Source organism: Melanerpes formicivorus, unplaced genomic scaffold, assembly GCF_026170545.1.
Source record: "Melanerpes formicivorus ecotype bairdi unplaced genomic scaffold, bMelFor1.0.p_v2 SCAF_8, whole genome shotgun sequence".
Lineage (NCBI taxonomy): Eukaryota > Metazoa > Chordata > Aves > Piciformes > Picidae > Melanerpes > Melanerpes formicivorus.
Genome location: NW_027142360.1, coordinates 15,334,635 through 15,341,958, shown reverse-complemented (window position 1 = coordinate 15,341,958; position 7,324 = coordinate 15,334,635).

The window sequence follows — 7,324 nt, the reverse complement described above, 5'->3', positions numbered from 1 at the left end:
GATCACAATCTTTAGATTGGCTAGCTGCCTACAGTTAGCAGTTCCTGCAGCTAGCTCATTTCTCCTAGCAATTATTCTCAGCTATTGTGCTCACAAACTATGAATGGTTCCCTTACAATGTGCAAATGCAAGAGTTTGTAAGAGGAGCTCTTTATTTGTGCTCACTATTTATTATTCAGACACTCGTCTCATTCAGTAGCCTTCAAACATGACAAAATAATTTCCTGTCAGATTTGAGATCACAAAATATTTGTCTCTTGGCTAAAAAATACCAGAAAGTGATAGGCCTATGATACTCTGGCTCTGTCATGTACAAGGATGTGAAATAGAAATTTGGATACTGAGAAGGAAACTTGGTTGTAAGGAGGTATCTTTGAAGAAGCCTTTAAGAAATAGAGTCCCATTAACTTTTCTTGAGATTCAGATACTCCTGGAGACCTTTAAAAATCTTTGTTTCTATACTGATGTCATGATGATTGTAGTAATAACCAAAAGACTAAGTCTGCAGAACACCTAGTGTGAAATCTAGGATCAACCAGTAGCAGCCATGTACTATTGCTATGGAAACAATACCAGATATGTACCCCAACTCATCTTGTCTCCCTCTCCAGTCCATCTCTGAGATGTCTGAAATTTGTCTACATTCTGCAGATCATGTTTCCCAGAATCAGTCTCATAATTGCCTTTTGCAGACTTTCATACTCCTCACATCCCTTTCATTCCTCTACTATTCACAAGTAGAGACTAGCTCAGGAAAAGATGATGAAGCTTACGCTTAGAATGATTTTTTCTACTCTTAGCAGCAGTGCAAACAGATGGGTTGCATGCAGGTTACAGGTATGGCATAAGCTGGGACAATGTGGACCTCATGGCTTAAGCTGGGTGACAGCGATCTGCAAACATCAAGACAGATTTATCCTGCACATCTTAGAAGCTCTACTTAGTTTTTCAAAAGTATATTTAGCACATGGCAGACAGTAAGCTCGTTGATTGGCGTCCACTAACTGCCAGTGTATGTGGCCTGAACTCTGTGGTAAATGTGAAGTGGTTTGGGTCTTGATGGAAAAGAAATCAGTGTCTCTGCCTTGACTTGCCACTGTGGAATAGGAACATGTACACAGAAAGTCACAACAAAGGAGTTCATGTGCTGTTACTTCATGAAGAGCTTATCTCACTCTAATTTGTCCATATGCCAGGCTCTAATGAAATTCTGATTGAAAGTTTATGGGACTGTGTCTCTTAAATCTCCATCTGTATAAGTATCTCTGAAAATTTCCCCATGGAGAGCTCCATTTTATTAATATGTGGTGATGCCTGAACAATTTGAAAGTATCTTGTGAAAATGACTGTAAGACCTCTTTCTCTCAACAGCAGGAACATCCCAAGTTCTTGCCATTGTATTTTCATTTGTTTGTTTAATAGCATTCCCCTAGTCTGCTTCAGGAGACCACTTGCATATCATAAACACTATTTTGCTAGTGATTCAAACAGGGAGACAGCTGAAGCCAAATAATTTCCTTCCACCATATTTCTGCTTTGATAAAGGATGATCACTCAGCATACTTTCATGGATTTAATTCTGCTTATCCTGCTCTCACACACACACAAGTACCATTTCTCCTCAGAACAATTTGTTTTGTTACATATTGTAATAATTTATCTGTCTGGTTCCTGCCAATTGGTGCATAGGCAAACAGGCTTGATAGTTCACAACAGATTGTTTTCAGAAGTATTATTTTCATCAATCAGTTGTTTTTTGGTGAAAATTCAAGCATGTGCTGTAGGTTTGTGTGTTTTCTTTTTCTTTCTTTTTAAGTGGAAGTTAAGGCTGGAGCAGAAGAGCTATCAAAATATTTTCTATAGATGGACTCTGTAGGCCATGGGGTCTTTTTCATGTATTCCCCCTGAAACAGTTGAATGTGGAGTTTAGACTTGAGTTTGGCTATTGCTCAGAACAGACCTATATTTGGAAGAAATGAGAGACCTGATGGATTTGTTTTGCCCAAGGCCTCACACTTTCCTTGGAGGGACTCCAGGCCCGCCCACACACCCTTGTCTTTTCCAGTTCCTGTAGCAAGGAGAGAAAAGAAACCATTTGGAGCCAGATTCTCCCACCCTTACACACGCTGACTAGTACCCGATCTCTCAAGCAATCCCAGTGACAGCATTGAGACTATTTAAGGTGCTGTACACAGACAATAAGAGCAGGATTATCAAAACCTTTGAGGGCTTGAGGTTTTTTACTGTCTTAATGACACTCAGCATACATGGCTAAGGTAGACTTCAGTGAAGCAACACTTCAAAAGTAATTTATTTGGCTATGTGAACTTTTAAGAAGCACAAATAGTTTTCCAAAGGAGTCAAATCTTTCCTTCCTTACTCAGGCAAAATCTGCCCCAGGATGCCCATGTCTTATACTCCCCTCCAAGGAGGGTCAAATTCTTCTCTTCTGATTCAGTGTAGTAACAAAGCAAAAGCCTTCAGGGCTATATCCTCCTGAGATACACTGGTCATGCTGCTCTTCTAATAGCCATTCTTTCATTTCCTTAGAGTAGCCAAGAAGTACCTCATACTCCTGTCAGTTTAAGGCAGGGTTGATGAAGAAGGCAGTGTTGGGGCCTCTCTATGAAAATAATGGCACAGTGGAAAAAGCACCAACCAGTAAAAATATGTCTTTTTGTCAGATTGCATTTCAACAGATTCACATTAATCTTGCACAAGAAGGCTCCAAAGCCAAGTAAAACACATCTTGTGACTTGAAACTGAACTGATGAACTCCCCATGGGTCCTTTGCTTATCCTGATAAACTTATTTTTCCTAGATGGAGTGCATTTAGAGCAAAATAGTGTATGTTATTAAATCTGTATTGTGTTGTACTGTTATACATGAGAGAGTTAGTAAATTCATTTTGTGGGTTTGGACTGGTTTGTCTTTTGGCTAACCAAGTCTGTCCTCTACCAATTTTGGTCCACCTTCAAGGCTCCAGCTGCTTCACTGCTTTCCTGCAGATTTATTAGGGATGCCAGTGGTACCACTGTGTAAGGAGAATACAGAGTTATGCAATGTAGGGAATTTGGCAAGACAGGAAGAAGAAGTTTAGGCAGGCCTCCCACCCACTCCCATGAGAAATAGTATTGTATTACAAGGCAGAGCTGCCATCCTCAGAAAGACCTTCTCAATCGGTTCCCTCTGGTTCCTTTAACATTTTGACCTTTATACTACCTGGTGAACATAATCCTTACTTAACCAACTGAAGAAATACCAGAGGAGGGGAAAAAAAGGAAAGGAAAAAAAAAAAGGGGGTGGGGGTAAGATATATTCCAAGAGAGGAAACTTCATTGCATGCAATCTGCTTTGCCACTGTTGATCCATGAAGGACAGAGGAAAGAAAACAGACAAATAAATGAACAAAACAAACAAACAAAAAAGTAAAAAGAGGAAAAAGCAAACTTTCATGAAAGTGACAGTCTAATCCTGAATAAACCTGAAGTGTGAAATCGTTCAACACGTGAAGATCACCTTACACTCATCACTGAAAAGTCAGAATTTACCCAGTAAGTCAGAACTACCAATAAGCCACTAACAAAACATGTAACACCACTGCTTGAGGAAGAAAATGAAGCTGCTAGGAGAAACCCTCCAGTAGTTTTGCCTTACACATGTACTGCAAACCAGAAAGTTCTCTGGAGCTTGCTTCCATAGATATCCTACAGCGTGGAGAAATTCCAGCTGGCAAAGAAACAGAAGGGTATATACATACATGCCTAGTAATCTCCACCACGACTAATCAGGAGTTTATACGTGGGCTTTGAGATTTGGTTAAAGGACATTACTTCGCAGCATTCTTCAGCTGGCGCACGATCAGAGGCTGGCAGAAAGAGTTACTGACTGTATCATGTTAAATATACATTGACTTTGGGTAACACTGGTGGCTGAGGCCCAAAGCGAAAGCAAATCTCTGGCACTCTCTCCCACCACAAGAATTCCTCAGGGGAAAGTAAGTCAGACTAGAAAAGGAGCCTGGCTGACAACTGGCACAGCAAGGGACAGGGAATGGAAAGGACTGGTAGATAGACCTAAAATGTGTTTGCTTTGCATATGCTGTTTCCTTGTATTTGAGAAGCATTTCTGTCTTGAAAGGGAGCTTTTCAGCATAAAGGAGGAATGTTCATACCTACAAGAGTTTAGAGGAGTTGAAGTCGGTTAAGATTTAACTGTGCCTGAAGAGTGTTAGCCTTATTATATAAGGCATTTATTTTCAGCATGGGGTAGAAGGGTTAGAAATTAGGAAAGGGGTCTTTTGGCAAGAGTTTTTTACGTGGTGTGTAGGAAAGCCAATGACAGAAGGTCAATGGCATCTTGGCTTGTATAAGGAATAATGTGGCCAGCAGGACTGGGATATAATTCTGCCCCTGTACATGGCACTGGTGAGGCCTCACCTCAAAGTATTGTGTGCAGCTCTGGGCCTCTCACTTCAAGAAAGATATTGAGGTGCTGGAGTGGGTCCAGATGAGAGCAAAGAGATTGGTGAAGGGACTGGAGGGAAAGCCTTATGAAGAGAGGCTGAGGGGGTTGGGGTTGCTTAGCTTGGAGAAGAGAGGACTCAAGGGAGACCTTATCACACTCTATGACTACCTGAAGGGAAGTGTAGTAAGTGGGGTCAGGCTCTTCCCCCACACAACTTGTGACAAGACAAGAGGGCATGGCCTGAAGCTGTGCCAGGGGAGGTTTAGGTTGGATGTTAGGAAACACTTCCTTGTGGAAAGGGTAATTAGACACTGCAATAGACTGCCCAGGGAGGTGGTGGAGTTGCCATCCCCGGAGGTATTTAAGGAAAGACTGGATGTGGCACTTTGAGACATGGTCCAGTTAATACGGTGTTAGGTCTTAGGCTGAACTCTATGACCTCAGAGGTCTATACCAGCCTCAACAATTCTGTGTAAGCTAAAGTTGATGAGACATTACTGCCCTGCAGGACACAAGGGTGCTAAATTTTGAGGGAAGGCTACCTCAGGAGGGGAAAATGAGCAGCTAGCCAAGGACTGCTCCTGTAGTAGAATGTAAATTTGTTATTGCAGTAGCTGTGTGCTAGTCTTTGTCTTTCGCCCTGCTCAACTATTTTGTCAAAAGTTTGATTTCTTCCCCTCTATTTAAAATGTTATTTATTGACTCTTCTGAGTTGTGTTTGGAAACTGTGAGAATTGGCTTACTGAACGTGAAAAACTTCAATATTATTTTCCCAAGGATTTGAGTGGAATTTCAGCAACAAAAGGACCTTCTTAAACTTAAACCTGGCCCTTGCTGAAGTCAGTTAAGTCCTGGCAAAATGGTCACATTTGCATAAAAGAGTTGACAGCTACCACTTCATGTTTCCAAACCAAATCTCCCATACACAACCAGAAGCGTTAGTCTCCAGGTATGTCTGTCACAAAATTGCTCTTAATAGATTTAAATATAAAATGTAGCACATAAGACCTGTCAAGTACAGTAAGTAGAAAAATTCTCCACTTTGGAAGTGCACTGTCTGAATTGGCTGCCTTTCAAAAATTTGAGGTACCATTTACAATCAGGTTGCCTATTTCAGTTGTTGCTGAAGTTAAGAGAGTTTGAGCACGGTGTGCTGGTGAATTCAGTGAAAAAGGTTTTACTGATCTCACTGCAATGGGTGGGGGCAGATCCCCTCCCCACCACGTGCAGAAATAACAACTCAGACAAACAGATTGCAAAAGTGATGGAAAGTTTAAATAGGAAACAGTAAGTGCGTGCAGAAAACTAGAAACACAGTGACAAGAGAAACCCCAAAACAGACCCAGAAAGATCCCATCCCCACCTGAGGGTGCACCCAAAACCCCTAGGGGTCCTCCTCTCCCCCCTATCCGGGCCAGCACCCAGCCTAAACCACCACACCCACTCACAGACTGAAAAATTTCTATAGACTAGGCTAATAGCTAAAATGTGGAAGTAAAAATAAAGAATCCATTTGCAGTTGTATCACTGTGCATTTAATACTTATATTTGTTTATATTGTATTTAGTGACAGAAAAATCCCCAACTATCAGTACCATGGAACTATTCCTTGAAGAGTTAGACTGGCAGACTTTAATCACTGACATAAAGAGACAAAATTATTTCATAGAAGGAAAATACCTGTTAATTTGTAAAGTAACAAATGCTGTCATTCAGGGACATGTCACAAGATGACACAAATGAACATTGTTATGTTTTGTACAAGAGTTAGAAACATTCCCAACAGAACCTGTAAAGAAAAGGGGAGGGGGAAAGGCCTGTTTTTAAAGTATTCCTGAATGAATCCCAAAACTGATGGGTTAGAAATGGAATGTGTGTTGGATGATGATACGAATTTTGTACAGTGTTTAAGCCTTGTACTTCAGACATGTCAATTTGTATCTGACTCTAGCATTAGTTCATATTGGTTTAAATCTGAGTAAACAGAGTTATTTCACTGAACTCTTTTGTCTCTAATGTCCTACAAAGGCAGGCTCTGTAACCAAATATGAATTTCAAGCCTCTTTAGGAAACATTGTGAGAGCTACAGGGAGCTTTGAGTAGGAAGGAGCTTCATAAATGAAACTTCAAATACTGATCTTTATCCCTAGGCAGGAAACAAGCTAAAGGTGACCAGAATGGGCTTTGTATTACAAATGTGTCATCCAATTGTGCTATCATGCCTGTACACAGTGCAGTAATAATTCCTCCCCATGACTAATGTGGTAACGGCCAGATATTGCCAGTTTGGGTTGTGGGCAAAGCATTCAAGCCTTTTTTCTCAGTGCCTTGTGATACAACATTAGTTTCTACATTGCTTAAATGAGTTAGATAAAAAAAACAACAACAAATTTGAGTGGAGAAAATTGACTTTCCTATTGCCTTGACATTTCTGTTTGTCCATGAACCAGACCGAACACTTGAAGCAACAAATAATGAGGGCTTTATATAGAAAATGAGAGAATACATCACTCTTTACTACTTACATGATAAAGACTGGCTGTACAAAGACTTTCCTGATCAGTTTCTGCAAACTATTCTTTGTATTTGAGCAGTTTATAGGTGCTGACTAACAGGCAAAGAAACTAAATTTATAACAGGACTGTTGGGCCCAGTAAGATTCCCACTGATGGCTTAGTGCAGTATCCTAAGCTGACATAAAATGGTATTGCACCACCAGTTTCAGAAGACCTGTCTTGGGCCATGCTACACAACTTACTATGTTGCCTGAGAACAGGAAAGAAAGTTCAGGTTTTATGCCTCTAATTTATCCATTTTGAGATTATGGAATCCTATTTCTATGTGTTCAAGAGAGAGT